The 22,506-nt window shown below is 44.2% G+C and overlaps 2 pseudogenes; both read right to left on the bottom strand.

The window, feature by feature from the left end:
- Positions 1 to 13,943: 13,943 nt before the first annotated feature.
- LOC132226306 (cyclin-dependent kinase 2-associated protein 1-like) lies at positions 13,944 to 14,508 on the bottom strand (annotated as a pseudogene).
- Positions 14,509 to 14,643: 135 nt separating this feature from the next.
- On the bottom strand, positions 14,644 to 14,981 carry LOC132225875 (ATPase inhibitor, mitochondrial-like; annotated as a pseudogene).
- Positions 14,982 to 22,506: the final 7,525 nt, after the last annotated feature.

The raw sequence follows: 22,506 nt of genomic DNA, 5'->3' as shown, positions 1-22,506 counted from the left end.
TATAATTGAAAACAAACTAAATATTCAATAATAGTGAAAGTGTTTAAGTAATTTATAGTATATCCAGAAGAAATTCTTGACTACCATATGTAGTCATTAAAAATAATTTGGTTACAATTGAGATACTTGAGAAATGATGGTAGGTGTAAAAGACCCAATGGCCAATTAAAATGATAGGAATACAAATTACTTTTTTTAATCCTTTTTTTAATCTTTATTTTTGAGAGTATTACAGATGTCCACCATTGCCCCCCCATTACAACCCTCCACCTAGTTTCCACCCCATAGGTTATGCATATGTGCATATAAGTTCTTTGGTTAATTTCTTCCCACTTCTCACCCCCCCTCCCCTCTGAAATTCCTACATCTGTGCCATGTTTCCATGCCTCTGGACCTATTTTGTTTAACAGTTTATTTTGTTCATTAGATTCCTCATATAAGTGAGGTCATAATCAAATGATCCAATTTTAAAATAGAGAAAGCATAAACTCAAAGGATAATTTGTCTAACATCACATACCTGGCTAGTAAAAATGACCATTTTTAGTGATTCAGAAACAAAACAGAGAACAATATACATTTAATATTTTATTGTCTCCTCATAATAGATTATAAACTCTACATGGGCAGAGCCATGCCACCATGGAGCCCTAAGTGCTCTGCATGTTGCCTGGAATGCATTTTGTAAAATAAATGTTCAAAGAGTTAATGAAAGAAGAAATGAATGTATGAATGAAATGTATAAAAGTAATTTTTTGGTAAAAATATAAACATATGTTAATATTAGGACTATAGGAAAATACAATCCTTAATGGCTATTTGTAATCTTCCTGCCACAGGAAGACAAAAACCAGGAAAAACCTGCTGGACACCAGGAATCAGACCATCTAAGGAACTGAAACTGTCCTAAAGACACCTGATCACTCACCTGCATTCCAAACCCACCAACTCAGCCCCAAGACCCACTCACAACAATAGCTTCCTGCCAGTGACTGCATATAAGGATGAAACTTCAGCTCATGGGTGCTGCCGTCATGGACTTTATATCTCCTTGGCTTAGTGCTGTGCAGTCCTTCCCTTTGGATATCCCATCCCCACCCACTTTCCTTAAATAAATTCAATTTTTCTTTATCCACCATCTGCCCACGTACCACCACCCACGTTAGCCTTTCATTTTGGTGGCCAATATGGGGATATCCAGATGGGAAGCCCTCCCTTTTTTTCCTCCCTCCCTTCCTCAACCCCTATAGACTTTTTGTCTTGGATTCCAACACTGACCAAGGCCTTCCAGACTCCCTAGCAGCTACAGGAGTGTCAGATCATCAGAACTTCTGATTTCTACTGGTGGGTGAGTCACTTCATTTTTGGGAACAGGATACTAGAGACCAAGACTCTCAGCTCCTCACAGGGCCACCATTTGTGGGCATGGATCAGCCACTTAAAAGGGATAAATAGGAGCATCCCCACTATTCCCTAGTAAACTGATGGTCAGAACCAGTGCTGGGTTTCCCAGTGAAACCCTAATGTGACCCAACTGGCCGAAAAATGAGCTATTATCCCCTGAAAAGCTGGAATTGGCAATGCTGAGACTCATAGTCCCCAAAATACAATCCTACAAGGCTGCTTATAGAAGATTCCCATGACAAGCTACACTAGGCTTAGAACGAGCAAGATTGCACTAGGCAGCTCACCAGTCGATCCTAGCAATTGAGGTTTTAGGGACAGAAATAGAATATTGGGGACCAGCTACAATTATCTATCCTATATAATAAAAGCCTAATATGCTAAGTGTCCGGTAGTGCATTCAACCAATCAAAGTGTAATCTGTTAATGATATGCTAAGACTGCTTGCTATGATGTGCACTGACCACTGGGGGCAGACACTCTGACCAGTAGGTTACCTTGCTGCTGGGGTCCAGTCAATTGGGACTGAGCAAGACAGGCCAGACATGCCCTGGAGCCCTCCTGCTGTCCCTCCCCAGCTGGCCAACCTCCCACGTCCCTCCATGGCCCCAATTGTGCACCAGTGGGGTACCTCAGCCTAGCTTGTGCCCTCTCGCAATCCAGGACCCCTTGGAGGATGTTGGAGAACCAGTTTTGGCCCAATCCTGCTGGCCAGACCGAGGGACCCCATTGGTGCATGAATTCGTGCACCAGACCCCTAGTATCCTATCTAATAATAGACAAACATGGTAATTGACCATACCTCTGCTACGCTTCCCATGGGCTAATCAGCAAGATATGCAAATTAACTGCCAACAAAGATGGCGGCCGGTAGCCACGCAGCTGAAGCGAGCAGGAGGTATGCTTGCTCCAGTAATGGAGGAAGCCAAGGTTCCCCACCTGCCACGGCCCAGCTCTGAGCTCCAGAAGCAACAATGTTTCAATTATAGAAGCTAAAAAACCCCCAGATACGTGCTTTCAGCCAGCCAGGGCCTCAGAGCTTAGAGCACCAGTGATGGCAAGTGATGGCAACAAAGTTTCAATTATAGAAGCTAAACAAACCCAGATACCTGCTTTCAGCCAGCCACAGCCTCAGAGATGAAGGCAGCTCTCAGCTTCAGTGACAGCTATAGAAGGTAAATAAATCCCAGAATAAAAAAAGAAAAAGAAAAAGAAAAGAGGCTGGGAGCTTCAGTCGCCTGCCAGCCTGAAAACGGGCCTCAGCCCCTCACCCAGACTGGCCAGGCACCCCAGTGCGGACCCCCACCCTGAAGAGGGTATGGCCAGCTGCAAACAGCCATCAGCCTGTCATCCAGCTGACCAGGCACCCAAGCGGGACCCCCACCCTGATACTGGACACCCTTCAGGGCAAACCAGCCGGCCCCCACCTGAGCACCAGGCCTCTATCCTATATAGTAAAAGGGTAATATGCAAACTGACCCTAACAGCAGAAAGGTGGAATGACTGGTCACTATGACACACACTGACCACCAGGGGGCAGACACTCAATGCAGGAGCTGCCCTCTGGTGGTCAGTGCGCTCCCATATGGGGGAGCTCTGCTCAGCCACAAGCCAGGCTGATGGCTGCCAGTACAGCGGTGGTGGAGGGAGCCTCTCCTGCCTCCTCAGCAGCCCTAAGGATGTCTGACTGCAGCTTAGGTCTGCTCCCTGTTGGCAAATGGACATCCCCCGAGGGCTGCTGGGCTGCCACAGGGATGTCTGATTGTCATCTTATGCCCAATTTCCCGGGGAGCAGGCCTAAGCCAGCAAGTGGTCACCCCTGAGGGGTCCCAGACTGTGAGAGGGCACAGGCTAGGCTGAGGGAACCCCTACCTCCAAGTGCACAAATTTTTGTGCACCGGGCCTCTAGTATATATAGAAAAACCTAAGCCACAGAACAACCTAACACCAAATGACCAGTTGACGGGTCACTATGACACACACTGACCACCAGGAGGCAGGTGCTCAATGCAAGAGATTCCCCCTGGTGGTCAGTGCCCTCCCACAGCAGGAGTGCCGCTCAGCTGACCAATGGGCATCAGACACCAGGATCACAGCTAGAAAGCACAGCTGGGGCAGTGGGAGTTTTTCCCATCTCCACAGAAGTGCTACCAGGCAGCGGCAGCAGGAGCAGCAGGCTGGGATGAGCAGGAGCAGAGTGGTGCTGTGCTCGGGCTCGGGCTTCTCCCAAGCCACTTGCCACTTTGCACACTACTACATGCCTCGGGGGATGTCAGACTGCCGGTTTCATCCTGATCCCCGCAGGCTGGCGACATCCCCCGAGGGTTCCTGGATTGCAAGAGGGTGCAGGCCAGGCTGAAGGACCCCACCAGTGCATGAATTCATGCACCGAGCCTCTAGTAAGAAACATTAATTATGCTCTGTTAACCATGATGGTTCTGTTCTGACTAGAGAAAGCACATTGTAATCTGGCTGAGAGTGGTACATCTGGGACAAGGGAGCTAACATAAGCATGCAGTCCATCCTTCTGTTCTGAGAACTGCCTATTATTTTGGAAAGACAACCTCTTGGCTGAAACAATCTAGTCCTAGATTCACCTGCTGTTTATAGCCTCCTTCCCCTATTATCTGTATTCTGGGCCTGGGGTGCCCGAAGGAGCCCGCCCTATGTGACATCCCCCCTCCAGCCACATGACTTGTAACCTGTTATGATTATCCAGTGCCACTTTCCCATGCCTGTAATTCCTACTTTCCCATGTAATCTTTGTCCTTCTACCCAACATAAGCAGCTGGCTTATGGTGGGTGCAAAACAGATTTTTTTGTGGATGACCTGCTGCTCTCCCATACTGCTGGTATTATTGGAATAAACGCTCAAATATGATTCAACCCTGTCTCTGATTGATTGGCTCAAGTAGTGACAATTATTATTTACCAAAATATTTTTATCTTGAAATTTTATATCTTACAAATAAAGCAGGGTTCTCTGCAATTGTTTTGTGGTCAAGTCTATAACCATGTCTGAGTTTGCCATTTAGATATCATTATTGTTTTCTTCTGATGCATTTGCAAATATAATTAAGTCTTTGAAAAGATTGATAACAAGAACTGTGACTTACTTTAAGTTACAGGTTTATAATCAGGTCTTTTCTTTAAAGAAAGTAAAAATTTATAGAACCTGAAAGAATAATTGAATGTATCTGTCCAATTTTCCCAACACCATTTATTGAAGAGACTGTCTTGACTCCATTGTATGACCTTGCCTCCTTTGTCAAATATTAATTGAGCATGGTGGTTTTGGTCGATTTCTAGGTTCTCTACTCTATTCCGTTCGTTTATATGTCTGTTCTTGTGCCAGTACCAGGCAGTTTTGAGAACAGTGGCTTTGTAACACAGCTTGGTATCTGGTATTGAGGTCCCTCCTACTTTGTTCTTCTTTCTCAGGATTGCTGTGGCTATTTGGGGTCTTTTTTTTATTCCAGATGAATTTTTGGAGGGTTCATTCTAGGGTTGTGAAATATGCTGTTGGTACTAGCCCACCAACTTACACCATATACAAAAATATACTCAAAATGGATAAAGGACTTAAACATAAGATGGGAAACCATAACAATATTAGAGGAATCCACAGGCAGCAAAATCTCAGACATATGCAGAAGCAATATCTTCACCGATACAGCTCCTAGGGCAATGGAAACTAAAGAGAAAATAAACAAATGGGACTACATCAAAATAAAAAAAGCTTCTATACAGCAAAAGAAACCATTAACAAAAAAAGAAAGCCCACTGCATGGGAGAACATATTTGCCAATGTTATCACCGATAAAGGTTTAATCTCAACATTTACAGGAAACTCATACAACTTAACAAAAGGAAGATAAACAACCCAATCAAAAAAGGGGCAAAGGACCGAAATAGACACTTTCCAAAAGAGGACATAAAGACAGCCAAGAGACATATGAAAACATGCTCAAAGTCACTAATCATCCAAGAGATGCAAATCAAAATGACAATGAGATACCATCTCACACCTGTCAGAATGGCTATCATCAACAAATCAACAAATGACAGGTTCTGGCAAGATGCGAAGAAAAAGGAACCGTCTTGCACTGCTGGTGGGAATGTAGACTGGTGCAGCCACTGTGGAGAACAGTATGGAGTTTCCTCAAAAAACTAAAAGTGAAACTCCCATTTGACCCAGTAATACCACTTCTAGGAATATATTTCAAGAAACTAGAAACACCAATCAGAAAGGATATAATCACCCCTATGTTCATAGCGGTACAATTCACCATAGCTAAGATTTGAAAACAGCGTAAGCACCCATCAGCAGATGAGTGGATTAAAAACTAGTACATCTACACAATGGAATATTGTGCTGCAGTAAAATAGAACGAATTCTTACCATTTGCAACAGCATGGATAGAACTGGAGAGCATTATGCTAAGGGAAATAAGCCAGTCACCAGGGGAGTGAGGGCATGAGTGGGGGGCAGTGAGAGGATAATGGGGGGATAAAGACACATATATAATACCTTAATCAATAAAGAAATAAAAGAATAATTGAAAATATGAAATACTAACAAATTGCCTGACCGGCCTGGGTCAGTGAGCATCAACCTATAAACCAGGAGGTCATGGTTTGATTCCCGGTCAGGGCACATGCCTGGATTGTGGGCTGGATCCCCAGTGTGGACAGCCAATTGATGATTCTCTCTCATCATTGATGGTTCTGTCTCTGTCTCCCTCTTCCTTCCTCTCTGAAATCAATACAAATGCATTAAAAATATAAATATCTTTAAAAGATAAACACTAGCAAGTAATCAGGACAAACAAAAGATTAGTTATATGAAAATCTGTGTTCCAAACATAAGAAAATTTGTTTTTATTTCCCTAGAAAAATTTGGTAAATTATACCTTCTTAAGTAATATTAAAGCCTTTTTATTTTTCTTTCTACTAATCCCTCCAAAATTTGGCAATTTTTAATGAGTGAGTTATGGCAACATAGTTCTTTGCATGAATTCAATAAGACCAGTTTCCAATTATCCAAGACTTTGACTGGAATGTCATGTCTGAGAGAGACGTGCCTGGTCTCAGGATGTCACCACCAAAAAGTCTTAAAGTGTGAAGATTGATTATGAAGCTAATATGGCCCCCTTGGAGAAAGCCTGGTATCTTGTTTGGTCACATGGTTCATGATAGTCTTTCCAGGTAAGGAATGAGGTTGCTTTCCTGGGAGATGGCAAGGAAAGAACCTCACGACATCTTTGGGGACCTCAATAACTTGAGGAATTCACCCAAGTCTACAGGTATTGCAGGAAAACCTGATGACAACTAGGCCACTCAGATTATTTGTCCTGACGGGCTAATTAAGGCTCAATCTTGAAATTTCAGCACAGCAGATTTTTTTAAAAGCCTATATGATCAATTGCTATTCTTATTATGTTCATGCAAACAATCAGGCCAAATTGAAACTAGACTTACTACAGTAAATAAATTGGTCATAATTTGCCTCTTTAATAAAAATGAGAGTAATTTTAGGGGGAAAATTCTCCATATACATAGTTTTAAATGTTAGACTCTAATCCAGTTCATTATCTTCAAAGTTTTATTTTTTCACCTATGAGCTAAACTAAACTAGATCCTAAATTTTTATCTAGTTTTCTTAAATATTTGACTACAACCATCCAAACTAATATTTCATTTTTTATCATCCTTTACTTATAATTATTAACAACCAGTACTTTTTCCTTTTATCAGACTATTTATCATAATTATTGTCATTCTAGCTTTTCCCCCAGTGATACTGAAATTTATAAAACAATTTTTCTCCACTGAGGTACAAACCCTATTTATATTCAGGAAATACCACCCCTATACACAATTACAACTTCCTTTTGTGCCCAGGCCTCATCTTCCTTCTGACAAAGAGCAAGGATCTTTTGGCTCAGAAGGAAAACATCACTTCCTTTCAGCAGGAAACAACTACAGAAGAGATCCTATGCCCCTTTTCTATGAAAGAATCCAGTCCCCAAAATCCTTGAGGGGTGTAATGTTAAACAGATATGAGCTGAGCAAGTATGATAGGCCAGGTACAGAAGGTCACGGGTGCCTAGCAAGGGACAATTGTAGGGACCTTGCCCTGAGAGTGGCCTCTCCTCCCCTAGCATATTGCTAGTTATACAGTTAGGCCTTCTGACCTTTTGTCCCTAGAGATATCATCTAGGCCTCAGGAAAGGTTTGGAAAATTAACCATGCCCTAAAAAAATAATATAGCCAAATTATGTCAGGAGACTCATCTGGATTAGAATCAGGTGTTGCCAATATTCCTGCTCAGGATTAGAGTAGCTCCCTGAAGCGGGATTTGTTTGAGAACCTATGAAATAATATATGGGAGGCCCTTTCAGGTTGTTATAGATACAGATGTATATGTAGATATGATGTTAAAAGTAAGAATTATATGTGGCATCTTTATCAAATAGTGACTTTATTTTTTATTTTTATTTTTAAATATATTTTTATTGATTTTTTACAGAGAGGAAGGGAGAGAGATAGAGAGTCAGAAACATCGATGAGAGAGAAACATCGATCAGCCGCCTCCTGCACATCCCCTACCGGGGATGTGCCCGCAACCCAGGTACATGCCCTTGACCGGAATCTAACCTGGGACCCTTCAGTCTACAGGCCGACGCTCTATCCACTGAGCCAAACCGGTTTTGACATAAATATTAATAATTATGTGCTTTATTAATAATTTAGCATGTGCTAGGGATTTTTCTGTCACAGGTATGCTACATTCCTTCTTAGCAGGAGAGAGAGCTCTACTCAAAACATGGAAAACCAGATCACCAGACAATCAACATGGATGGGGTCCTGGGATGTGCTTCTCACTATTCCAACTGCTCTGAAGCGGTCAGGGATAAAGCCCTAGATCCATTACACCAGGTGAAGAGGGTGCCAGAAGGGGAAGAATGGGTAACCAAACCCAAGAAACACCTCAAGGTCATCTTTAGAAGACAAAATTTACTATAATCATGCTCTTGACCAATGCTGGTTTGGCTGAAGAATTCATTCCATTCAGAAGGAAGATACAAAAATATTTGGGTGAACTTAGCAAAAAATGTTCTTAATATCTCTGACTTTTGCCTTTTAGGAGGAACATAAGTAGAACAGACCTTTATATCCTGTGTAGTAGGAGTTGGGACACCTATTGCTAATATATAGAATTGTACTCATTTTATTCATTTTGGGAAGAAAGTCACATACCGGAACCTTTATGCATTGGGACCCATTGTCCAGAAAAAGGATGAAGGCATATTTTCTCTCAATATTGCTGCAGTAGCTCCCTGTGACAAATGTCTGACTTTTACCAGTTGTTCTAATTATTGTCTTATAGTGTCTAATAACTAAAACATGAATTGTTCTGATAATTTCACCCTCCCTTATAATAATGGACATACTAAACCACTGGCTGGTTGGTTTCTGATATGTGGGGAATTGTTTATTCATATATCCCTGCCAACAGCACCAGGAGGCCTTGTTCCTTAGGAATACTGACAGAAGGTAGAGATCTTCACCCAGATTCCATAAGAATAATTACTAACAAATAGAAAGAGTAGGGAACTACTAGTACTATATGGCAATACAATCCTTAATAGCCATTTGTAAATTTCTTGCCATAGGAGGACAAAGACCAGGAAAAACTTGCTGGACACCAGGACTCAGACCATATAAGAAATTGAAACTTTTCTAAAGACCTGATCGCATATCTGCATTCCATCCAAATTCCAAGTCCACAAACTCAGCTCCCTGACCCACTAATGACAAGAGCTTCCTGCTAGTGACTGCATATAAGGATAAAACTCCAGCTCCTGGGTGCTGCCATCATGGACTCTATATCCCCTTCGCTCAGTGCTGTGCATCTCTTCCCTTTGGATAGCCCATCCTCCATCCCCTTTCCAAAATAAATTACATTTTTCTTTATCCACCCTCTGAGATGGCTATTTAGCCTGTCCGCATATCACCATGTTAACCTTTCAGTTAATATATAAGAAATTAATATTAATTTTTTTTTGTCTTGGACAACTCTTTATTTTAATACTAGAGGCCCGGTGCACAAAATTCATGCATTGGGGGAGGGGATGGTCTCTCAGCCCGGCTTGCACCCTCTCCAATACAGGACCCCTTGGGGGATGTCTGACTGCCAGTTTAGGCCTGATCCCACAGTCAGACATCCCTCTCACAATCCAGGACCACTGGCTCCTAACTGCTCACCTCCTGCCTGCCTGCCTGATCGCCCCTCACCATTCTACCTGCCTGCCTGATCACCCCTAACCACCTCTGCCTGACTGCCTGATCACCCTTAACCTCTCTGCCTGCCTGCCTGATTGCCCCTAACTGCCTCTGCCTGACTGCCTGATCACCCCTATGCTGGAAGCTATCCATTGTCTGCACTATCAGGAAAGTGTAAACAAGGAACCCAGAAGGCTGATGGACCCTGAGCTTTGGCAAGGGCAAAAGCTATGCATCGATTGTTTATTTGAGACAATAGTGGCTCAAGCAATTTCCTGACCTAATAGTCTCAAAGTGAATCTTTACTAATATTTACTGACCTCCAAAATCTATAAGGAATTCACACAACTTAACAAAAGAAAGATAAAAAATCTAATTAAAAAAAAGGGCAAAGGTCCTTAATAGACACTTCTCCAAAATGGACATACAGAAGGGCAAAAGTCATATGAAAAAATGCTCAAAGTCATTAATAATTCTAAAGATGCAAATCAAAATGACAATGAGGTACCACCTCACACTTGTTAGAATGGCTATCTTCAACAAATCAACAAATGACAAGTATTGGTGAGGATGTGGAGAAAAGGGAACCCTTGTAGACTGCTGCTGGGAATGCGAACTAGTGCAGCCTCAGTTGAAAAAAGTTTGGAGTTTCCTCTTAACCTGTTATTGTTGAACAATCAAGAAACTAAGCCAAACATGAGAAAGGTTTTAGTACTTTTATCTGCTGTTGGGGCAAAGGCTTTTTCTTTATTAATAACTTCTAATAATGTATTTTATTAATATAACACCTTATAATTCACTAAGAGTCTTCACATATATCCAAACATTTTACACTTTCTATAAATCTGTGAGAGACACCTTTTATATGTATAAACACATGTATAATCAAATATTATAAATATGAAGTACATTAAGTAGATGAGAAAACAGAAGCTTGGAGAAAGATGCATGACAACCTAAAGTAACAAGAATTACACATGAGAGAACCAAAAAGCTCAGTCTGAAAAATTTAAAATTTATTCATTTTTTGCATTATGCCAAAGTAAATATGTTCATTTAACAGATACTAAACCATCACCAATTACAAAATCATTTATCACTCTTCAATGTATTTCATAATTATCAATCTGACAAATAAATATCAATCAAATAATAAACATCATCCACATAACAGTTAAATAGAAAATACTCATACACAGAGGGGATAAATGGTAATGGAAAAGATTAAATAAATAAATAAATAGAATTCTCATACCTAATTTTGGAGTACCATTTTCCTTGCACTGTGATTAAAATTATGGTGTTTTGATGGGTAAATTCTGGCAACACTCACCTCTTTTTGACGGTACTTAATGGCCAATTTTAGTCTTGCAAGATCATTTCCACTTTGATCTTCTATGAGGTTATTATCATCTCGGTAATTAAGTATGATTTCTAGTTCTCTGGAGCTTCTTGTCTGATCCAATAGGTCCTTAGCAAACTGTTTGCACTGTTGTGAAAGTTCCTCATACTCAGACTTGAATTCATTTTCCACCTTGCTCAATTCCTGAAGCTCCCAACTTAGTTGAAAGGCTGTGAGAAAAGGATCTTCACTTGACAGTGCAATGAGAGAAGGGCTAGCCAAGGCCTTGTAGATATTGAGTCTGGAGCGTGAGTGGCGAAGGCTGTCCACATCTGAACTGGAGACACATTCAACACAGTTACAGCGGACCTCATGGGGTCTGGGCACTGAGACTCCTTTCTGAACTAAAAGTTTTATTATCTCATAATTATTTGTGTGGGCTGCCAAGATGATTGGTGTAATGTCCGGAGTGAATTCAGAGAACTGCTTATCAAGGAGTATGGGAGGTACCTAGGAAAAAGATGAAAGCAGATTTAATGAATATTTATTCATTTGTTCAGGCCTGTGAATTTCAGACAGCATGCCATAGAATGTTGAACAGAGTTCATAAATCTTTTGCCTGTTTTATGTGGAGGGATATAGCTGTTTTTCCAAAAAATCAAGAGGGAATTACAGAAAAATAACTCCTATATAATGACACGTTATTCTTTCTTTAATCTGAATTACAACATTTTAGGAATCTTAAATAAGTGGCTATGGAAACTTGCTATTTGGTTACAGCCCTTCTTGCTTTCAACTTAGTTTCTGACTGACAATCTTTGCTTTTCTTTCCCAGATGATGATTTCCTAAATAATTAAGAAATACATTAAAAATAGTTAATTATTTGTTTTAAAACAAATTTTCCTCTGTAATAAAAGTATTTTAATTCTTCAGTGTGTGTGTGTGTGTGTGTGTGTGTGTGTGTGTGTGTGTGTGTGCGTTTTATCTTCTGAATTCCTAACATCCAACCAATGATTAAAGATGGCAGCAGACATAGGAGGTCTAGCCTCATGTTTTCTATTTTCATCTATTCCTCTATGGTACATTTTCCAGAGGACAAGATATGCTACATTGCAAATACCATTGTTTTATTAAAAACTAGTGGCCTGGTGTATGAAATTCATGCATGGGGGGGGGGCGGGGGTCCCTCAGCCCAGCCTGCACCCTCTCACAATCTGGGATCTCTGGCTCCTAACTGCTCACCTGCCTGCCAGCCTGTTCTCCCTAATTGCTCTCCCTTGCTGGCCTGATCCCCGTAATTGCTCTCTCCTGCCAACCTGATTCTCCTAACTGCTCGTCCCTGCTGGCCTTATGCCCCTAACCGCCTCTGCCTCAGCCCCGCCACCATGGCTTTGTCCGAAAGGACATCTGGAAAGTCGTCCAGAAGTTGTTATTATATTACCCTTTTATTAGTATAGATTAATTTCAGAGAGGGAGGGAAATAGAAACCTCAATGATGAGAGAGAATCATTGATTGGCTGCCTCCTGCACACCCCACATTGGGGATCAAGCCCACAACCCAGGCATGTGCTCTGACCAGGAATTGAACTCCGGGCCCTTTAGTCCTCAGGCGGAGGCTCTATCCACTGAGCAACACTGGCCAGGGCTACACTTTCCCTTTCCGCTGGGATGTGTTCTGTTTGCTGGAGCTGAAACATTGAAGCTGTCTCACTGGGGCAGAGTGTGGTCACTGGACAGCTCAGGGCCGAGTGGGGTGCAGTGGGTAGGAGTAGGTGAAGCCTCCTGAAAGCTGGAGAGGGACCTTGTTTAACAGCCACACTGTTTCATGGCTGTGCTGCCTCGCAGTTGAGCAGCCACACTGTTGGGCTGTGCCACAGTCAGCGGGAGTTTACACAACTGAACTGTCTGTACGGATAGCTTCCTCCTCACCACACCCCCAAGCTGGGGGTTCCTCTTAAAGTTGAAGTGACACCAACCACCCTTGGTTGGTAGCCCAATCAACCCCCTTGGAAAGAGAAGTGGGGAATCCTGATTTTAGGTGAATGCTCCAATTTCTTAAGTTGGCAACTAATGTGAACTTTAGATGTTTGGGTCAAGCTAGAGAGGCTGTCAGGCCTGGTGTCCAGGCCACTAGGAAGCCCTGGGCTCAGCCCAGCTGTAAAGGGACCCTAGGCGTCTGGGCAGGTGAAGGGGTTGGGGGCGCGCTTGGGTTATTCTGACATCACCCCACTTGTTTTTTTTTCTCCACTGATCACAATTTATTATAATCTGTTGGCAGCAAAGATAGATATTAGTTACCAGAACTATGTCTTCATAGAAGTGGATAGTATGTAGCCATTCTATGGGGAACTGTGTGCACTTAAGCATCAGCATGATTTGTTTTTGTTGTTGTTGTTAATGAAAATAAGCTTTATTACATCAAGTAATAAATACATACAAGATGCAAACAGTATTAGTCACTTTCTTCCAGAGGTTTGGATCCACTGATGGGAAAGGTGGAACTGAAATGTACATACATCCTTAGGGGAAATTTCAGGGGTCCTTGTCAGGAAAAGTTCCATAAGATGCTCTTTCTTCTGTATTTATAACTTGTGCATTTTAAAGATCAACTTCAAAGTACTAATATTCATGCAAATGCTTAAGCAAAAAAAAAAAAAAGTTACATTGAGCAGAATTTATACTGTGTGGCGAACAGGCACTGGCTACTAAAGCGCTGCCTCAGGACTCACTGAAACAAACCCTCAGAGTTGGATCAGCTCAGAAGAGAGACATAAAGAACCATGTGAGGAACAGAAATATATCCCGAAGAGAAACACCGGTATCTGCAAGGCCAACTACAGTTTGTAGTGATAGGAAACAGATACGCATCATGTAAATCAATGCTTTAAAAAAACATACAAAATGCCCTGGGTAGTTCCTAACTAATATGTAAATCTAATAACTGCAAAAATCTCTTCTCCATCTTAGCGATGGGAGGTTCAGAGCCTGATGAACCACGGGAGGGGCACGGGGAGGAGAAACCAAGCTGTTACCATTTTGAAACCAAGTTTCATCTGAAGGAGGGCAGGGGGCAATGAGCTGTCACTTCTTGGAAGAAGATGGAAAGCTTTTCACGCTGACTCAGGGGCTAGGACCTGGTGTTCCGCTCCATCTCAGCCAAGTACTCCCAAATCAGCCCTGTCGTGTGGATGATGCCTCATTTCAGTCTCTCCATCGCGCTCTTGCTGCCCGTGTATGTGGGTCTGACCTCCTTCCCCAGCTCTTTGATAATTGCCAACAGCTCAGCATATTTTCTCTGGGAACCTGTCTGTTCTCTGTTCCCTACGTGTAGCCTAGAGATGGTGGTCCTAGTCACTCAGCAGCTGGCAGTCCTGGAAGGACGTTGCCATGTTGGTGGAAGGCAGGTGGACGCTCCCAGTGGCGTTGAGGGAAGCAGTGGGCATGTGTGTGGTCAAGTTCGGTTCGTAAGACATTCCCCCCCAACTCCTCCCCCCCCCGCCCCGTGGCGGGTGGTCCTGGCATCCGTGCACCCATCCATGTGCCTGCTGATCTCCCGCACACTTTTTGTTGTTGACAGCTTGGGCCGCACTGGCAAATATGGCTGTCCCTCACCCTGACACCACCGCAGTATCATGATCTTTCAGTTTCTTGATGTTCTGCTTCTGCTGCTCAATTTCTTTCTGCAGATGCTCAATCTCCTTTTTATGATGAGTGGTTTCTTCATGTTGTTTCTTCAAGGCTTACAGCTGTTCTTCAGTCTACCTTCTGAAGTATCGTTCTTCTTCAGCCTTCTCTTTTTTTTTGCAAAGGCTCCACCGGCTTCCCTGATCGCGCCTGCCTGGGAGCTGAAATTAGCTGATTGTTCGCAGCCAAGGCCTCCAGCTTTCATGGCCCTCACTCCTCACACTCCTAGCCTCAGTCATGCTGCCGACAGGGAGACTGCCATGGTTGTCAGTGCTGCGCAGCTCCAGACCCACCCCACTTGGTTTTAAATGCAAATCCACCTTGGACAGGCCTTGAAGGTCTTTTTTCCTTCTGTCTGTTCACATTCATGTCTGTTGGTGCTTGGTCTGTCCTCTTCAGATTCAACCTGCAGGACTACTAAGGGAGCCAGTCTAAGGGAGGGAAGCAGCCTCAGTGCCCGAGGCCAAGTTCCAGGAGGCCGGCAGTGCTGTTGGGATCATGCTGGCAGCACTAGTCCATTGGTACTTTGCCTGTCCTCTTGAGATTGACCCCGCAGGACTACTAAGGGAGCCAGTCCCCAGTTCCGCCCCACCCCTGTTGCTGCGCCCAACCTCCTCCTGTACAGTCCTGACCCATTACGGTTTCCCGGCCTAATTTGCAATATATATATATATATATATATATATATATATATATATATATATATATATATATATATATACTAGTGGCCCTGTGCACGAAATTCGTGCATGGGGAGGGTATGTTCCTCAGCCTGGCCTGCACCCTCTCCAATTTGGGACCCCTCGAAGGATGTCCTACTGCCAGTTTACAGAGATCGGGCCTAAACCAGCAGTCGGACATCCCTCTCGCAATCCAGGACTGCTGGCTCCTAACCACTCACCTGCCTGCCTGCCTGCCTGATTGCCTCTAACCAATCTGCCTGCCAGTCTGCTTGCTCCCAACTTCCCCCCCACCCCCCGCTGCTGGCCTGATCACCCAAAACTGCCCCCCCTCCCCGCTGGCCTGCTCACCCCTACCTTCCCTCCCCACTGGCCTGCTCATCCCCAACTGTCCCCCTGCTGGCCTGCTCACTCCAAACTGCCCCCCCCCCCCGCTGTCCTGATCACATCCAACTGACCCCCACTGGTGGCCTGCTTGTCCCCAACTGCCCCCCATGCTGGTTTGCTTACCCCCAATGGCCCTGCCCCCCAACAGCCTGATCACCCACAACTGCCCTCCCCTCTTGGCCTCTAACTGCCTCTACCTCGGCCCCACCACCATGGCTTTGTCCAGAAGAACATCTGGAAGGTCTCCCAGTCTAATTAGCATATTACCCTTTTATTAGTATAGATGAATTATTTTATAGAATGGGCATTTTATTACAGATGGTTTCCCATGGCATTTTTTCTAAAGAAGTAAAAATTACTTTAAAAAATGTTTCAGGAAGACTTTGAGAAATTTACAGCATCTGCTTTTCTTCCAAGAAAGTTGTCACTTTTATGCCAGAGTGAGAATTATTTGTATGCATTGTATGTCAGCATTGGGCCACTGTGACTGGGAGGCACTTAGCTTGACTTAAGAGTAATTATCTTGCTCACTGGCTGGGAGGGAGGGTGTGTGGCAGAGGAGATAAATACTCGGTTCTGGATTATTCATAGATTGCTGACTTTCTGGATTGATTGTGCAAGCCCTTCCTTTAATTGATGTCCACCTTCTATTGACAGACATCTACCCCAGTAGAGAAATGAGATGAAACTCTCTTTCTTTTCATTGTAAAAAGCATTTGAATTCCTAAGGTGTGATAAGGCCTCCCAACCATGCACAGTCAAGGTACACATTTTTATGGAGGATGTTCTCACTCTTGAATAAATCAAAACAATTTTTTTTTTAATTTAAACTTTCTTCTATAACTGTTTCCTTGTTACTTAAAAGCTAGTTTTTTTGAAACTACTTCCAAAGCTTTTCAAGCTGTTATGTCCTTGGAATGAATTTATAAATTAGAATTGAGACCAGCCAGTGTGACTCAGTGGTTTAGCATCAACCTATGAACCAGGAAGTCACGGTTTGATTCCAGGTCAGGCCACATGCCCGGGTTGTGGGCTTGATCCCCAGTATGGGGCTGTAGGAGGCAGCTGATCCATGATTCGCTCTCATCATTGATTTTTCTTTTTTTTTTTTCTAATATATTTTATTGTTTTTTTTACAGAGAGGAAGGGAGAGGGATAGAGAGTTAGAAACATAGATGAGAGAGAAACATCAATCAGCTGCCTCCTGCACACCTCCTACTGGGGATGTGCCCGCAACCAAGGTACATGCCCTTGACTGGAATTGAACCTGGGACCCTTCAGTCCACAGGCCGATGCTCTATCCATTGAGCCAAACCAGTTTGGCCCACTGTCTGTTTTAATTTGTCTGTTCGTTTTGACTCTGTCATATGCTCAAACTTCAGTGGAAGTCATGAGAACCTATTATTTTTGCCTGCTACCTCCTTTACTTTGGAAATATTTTTTTTTACTCAGAGGGACCTTAACTTTGATGTAAGGGATTGTTTCCAGTTGCCAACTGTTTTCTTCCTTGCTAAGTAAGACAGTTGTGAACTCTTCAGTGATGCCTTCCCCAGGATATTTGCAGATGTGGCTGGGAAAAGTCATTTCATCCCCAACCTTTGCATCTCAGGTGCTGAGGTGCCGGGGGTGCCATGGCGATCACAGGGAAGCAGGACAGCCAGCACCCCTGACCCTCGGGTGGCCTGGGGATCCGGGGGTGCCGGCTGGCCTGTGCCCGGGCTCTCGCTCCCTCCAATCCACAATGCAATCACCGGCTGCAGGCAGCCCGCACCCCTGGCCTGGGGTTGTTGCCTCTCCTGCCGCCAGGCTTTCCAATGGTGATCACCTGCTGTGGGGTGGGCAAAGGCGGCCGGCAGGGCCACCTTTGCCCGCCCCCCAGCTCTTGCCTGCCGCCTGGGTTTCCAATACCATTCGCCTCCCATGATTGTGCCTATGTATGCAAATTAACCGCCATCTTTATTGGCAGTTAACCGCCATCTTGGGTGGCAGTTAATTTGCATATTGCCCTGATTAGCCAATTGGAAGCGTGTTGGAGGTATGGTTAATTACAATGTTTGTCTATTATTAGATAGGATATATATATATATATATATATATATATATATATATATATACACACACACACACACACATATACATATATATAATATATATATATATATAATTAGAGGCCCGGTGCATGAAAATTCATGCACTGGTCCCTCAGCTCAGCCTGCTCCCTCTCACAATCCGGGAGCCTTCAGGGGTGGGAAGCGAACTGGCAATCAGGGGAAGGCCATGCCCCCATCACACCTCTGATGCTGCCACTGCCGGCAGCACAAGCCATGGCCAGTTCTGGTTACCTGAGCCTGGGGCAGGCCTGGATGGCTGGGAAGCTGCCATCCAAGGCTTGCCTGCACCTCGGGCCAGCCCTGGGAGGCTGGGGGACTGAGGGAACTAGGGGACTCCAGAGGCTTTGCCGCACGCCTGCTGCCACAGTGGGGCTGAGGGGATTGGGTGCCGCCATCATGTGGCTGTGGGCGCCGCCATCTTTGAGGGCTGGGCAGTCAATTAGCATATTTCCTCCTTATTGGCTGTGGTTGCCACCATCTTTGCAATGGCATGAGTGTCAATTAGCATATTCCCTCTTTATTAGATAGGATAAACAATTGCTCCCTAGTAAATCAGATCACCAGTGTGTTTATGCATAATTTCCTTTGGGTTATATATACTGTAGAAATGATATTGAGGAAAATAATTTAATAGGCACTATTTAGTAAGCATTTTCTACGTACATTAACCCTCCCCATTGATTATTCACATATTATACATATGTTCCCTCAGAAAGTAAGTGAAAGGCCTGTTCTTTGAACCCAAGTCCACTTGTCTGACATCCAATTCTGTATGTCTTACATTACACCATGCTGTTGTACAATTTTTGGTTTAATATTTCTCCCTGCTGGCAAAAAGTTGCAGTGTCATCTGTGAAAATAAAAGCTACATAAGGATAAGTTAAGCAGGAATAACAGAGAAAAATGATACATGTCACATTAAAATATGCTGCTGGTAAAATATGAAGGAAATAGGATCAAAAGGAAAAGAAGCATGCAGAAAACACCACTAATAGTAAACTTCAATTCTACTACTTTTAAGTAGAGGTGTAGGCTTTACATGTGAATAATTAAACCTACATGCTTTTATTTCATCTGGCTATTTATGAGACTGACGCGCTGCCTGCTGCACTAAGAGGGCGCCAGCTCATCTGGCCATTTAGAATATCAATTTGTTTTATAAGAAACATTATATAAAGATATAAAGATTTGAAATATATGCAATTAGTTGATAAAAATAACAACAACCACGATTTTTAAAATGCACTAATAAAGGAAACAGTATTGCCTTGTGAGATAGTATGTTTCATTTAAATAGGGTCAATACATACTGCATTATTTTTAAGTAATCTTTCATTTTAAAGATAACATTAACTATTAATTTAGTTATATATTTACTACAAAGAGAAAGAAATCCTTTAAATAAAACCAAACAAGAGGTCATCTATAACTATACACTAAGTTTTTGCTATGGCAGACATTTAGTAAAATCAAAACTATAAGTAACCCCACTGGTGTTGCTCAGTGGTTGAGCATTGACACAAGAACCAAGAGATCCCAGGTTTGATGGTTTGACTCCCAGTCAGGGCACTCACACAGGTTGTGGGCTCAATCCCCAGTAGGGGGCATGCAGGAGGCAGTCAATTGATGTTTCTCTCTCATCATCTCTCTCTCATTGATGCTTCTATCTCTCTATCCCTCTCCCTTCCTTTCTCACTGAAATCAACAAAAACATTAAAAACTACAAGTAAATAAGTTCCTAAAGTAAATGTAGATTAAAATGACAGATGTAATTTAATGGGATTTTCTGAATTCAGTATAATTTCACCATAGTTTTCCATATATTTTTAAAGTGTCAACAATTCATTAACCATAAAATGTTACTTTGAAAACTTACAGGATGTTTTGTCAAAAACATTATAAAATGGCCATATTGAAAAGCATACGTTTTTAACACACAACAACCTAAAATCTATGGGAAACAGCAAAAGCAGTCCTGAAAGTGAAGTCCATAGCATTATAAGCCTAGCTCAAGAAGCAAAAAAACAACAACAACAAACAAACAAAAACTCAAATAAACAATCTAACTCTACCCTTAAAAGAACTACAGAAAGAACAACAAGAAAAGCCCAGAGTAAGTAGAAGGAAGGAAATAAATGACCTAAAGACTAAAAATAATAGTAATACAAAAGATCAAGGAAACCATGAGTTGGTTCTTTGAAAAGATAAACAAAATTGATGAACCTCTAACCAGAATCATTAAAAAAAAAAGAGAGAGGACCCAAATAAATAAAATCAGAAATGAAAGAGGATAAGTAATATCTTACTTTACAGTAATACAAAGAATTGTACGAAAATACTATGAACAACTATATGCCAACAAATTGGACAACCTGGGTAAAATGGACAAATTCCTAGAAACATACAATTTTCCAAAACTCAATCAGGAAGAGTCAGAAACCTGAATAGGACTATAACAACTATGAAATTGAAACAGCAATAACAAAGCTTAGAGTAAACAAAAGTTCTGGACTAGATGGCTTCACTGGCAAATTTTACCAAACATTCAAATAAAAACTAACACCTATACATCTCAAACTGTTCCAAAATTTTAAGAGGAGAGTATACTTCCAAGCTCTTGTTAGGATAGTAGAGGCCCAGTGCACAAAAAGTTGTGCACTCAGGGGGGAGGGGGTCCCTGAGCCCGGCCTGTGCCCTCTCGCAGTCTGGAACTCCTTAGGGGATGACCACCTGCTGGCTTAGGCCTGCTCCCCAGGGGATTTGGCCTAAGCTGGCAATCAGACATCCCTCTGGCAGCCCGGCAGCCCTCGGGGGATGTCCACTTGCCAACGGGGAGCAGACCTAAGCTGCAGTCAGACATCCTTAGTGCTGCTGAGGAGGCAGGAGAGGCTCCCACCACCACCGCTGTACTGGCAGCCATCAGCCTGGCTTGTGGCTGAGCAGAGCTCCCCCATGTGGGACGACACTGACCACCAGAGGGCAGCTCCTGCATTGAGCATCTTCCCCCTGGTGGTCAGTGTGTGTCATAGTGACCAGTCATTCCCAGTCTATGGCAGAGTGGAGCCAGCGATGGGAGCTGGGCACGGTCGAAGCTGGCAGTCCCGGGAGCTAGGGGTCCCTTGCCTGGGCCTGCTGTTAGGGTCAGTTTGCATATTACCCTTTTACTATATAGGATAGAGGCCTGGTGCATGGGTGGGGGCCAGATGGTTTTCCCTGAAGGGTGTCCCAGATCAGGGTGGAGTCCCGCTTCGATGCCTTGCCAGCCTGGGTGAGGGGCTGAGGGCTGTTTTCAGTCTGGCCGGTGACTGAAGCTCCCAGCCTCTCCTTTTTTCCTTTTTTTTTTAATTCTGGGATTTATTTGCCTTCTATAATCAAAACTTTGTTGCCATCAATGGAGCTGAGAGCTGGCTCTTGCTTGCTCCAGCTCTGAGGCCACGGCCTGCTGAAAGCAGGTATCTGGGGTTTGTTTAGCTTCTATAATTGAAACTTTGTTGATTTCGGAGCTCAGAGCCAGGCCGCAGCAGGGGAGCAACCTTGGCTTCCTCCATCACTGGAGCAAGCAAGCCGCCTGCTTGCTTAAGCTGCATGGCTGCCGGCTGCCATCTTTGTTGGCAGTTAATTTGCATATGACCCTGATTAGCCAATGGGAAGTGTAGCGAAGGTATGGTCAATTACCCTTTTTGTCTTTTATTAGATAGGACTAGGGGCCCGGTGCACGAAATTCGTGCACTGGGTGTGTGTGGGGGGGGGGGGGAGTGTCCCTCAGCCCAGCCTGCCCCCTCACACATACTGGGAGCCCTCAGGCGTTGACCCCCATTACCCTCCAATCGCAGGATCGGCCCCTTGCCCAGGCCTGACGCCTCTGACAGAGGTGTTAGGCTTGGACAGGGGACCCCCATCATCTCCCCCTGATCACTGGCTCTGGCCCCCGCCCAGGCCTGAGGCCTTGGCCAGAGGCGTAGACCCCCATCACCCTCCGATCGCCTGATCGGCCCCTTGCCCAGGCCTGACGCCTCCGCCAGAGGTGTCAGGCTTGGACAGGGGACCCCCATCTCCCCCTGATCACTGGCTATGGCCCCCGCCCAGGCCTGAAGCCTCTGGCCCAGGAATCATGCCTGGGCAGGGGACCCCCATCTCCCTCTGATCGTTTGCTCCACCCCCCGCCCAAGCCTGACGCCTCTGACCCAGGCTTCAGGCCTGGGCAAGGGGACCATCATATCCCCCCAATCCCTGGCTCCGCCCCCCGCCCAGGCCTGATGCCTCGGCCAGAGGAGTTGACCCTCATCACCCTCCGATCACCAATCACCGGATCGGCCCCTTGACCAGGCCTGAGGACTCCGGCAGAGGGGTCAGGCCTGGGCAGGGGACCCCCACCTCCCCGTGGTTGCAGGCTCCGCCCCTGCCCAGGCCTAACACCTCTGGCCTAGGTGTCCGGCCCGGGCAGCGGGGACCCACAGCTGCAGCAGCCCCACGATCGTGGGCTTCGCTTTAGGCCCAGGCAAGGGACCCCTAGCTCCTGGGACTGCCAGCTTCGACCTTGCCCAGCTCCCATCGCTGGCTCCACCCCTACTTCCTGCTATCACTGGCCAGGGCGGAAAAGGCACCTGAT

The sequence above is a fragment of the Myotis daubentonii genome, chromosome 2, assembly GCF_963259705.1.
Source record: "Myotis daubentonii chromosome 2, mMyoDau2.1, whole genome shotgun sequence".
Taxonomy (NCBI): domain Eukaryota; kingdom Metazoa; phylum Chordata; class Mammalia; order Chiroptera; family Vespertilionidae; genus Myotis; species Myotis daubentonii.
The sequence above is the reverse complement of the archived record's forward strand: the minus strand, read 5'-3'. Positions and strand labels throughout refer to the sequence as shown.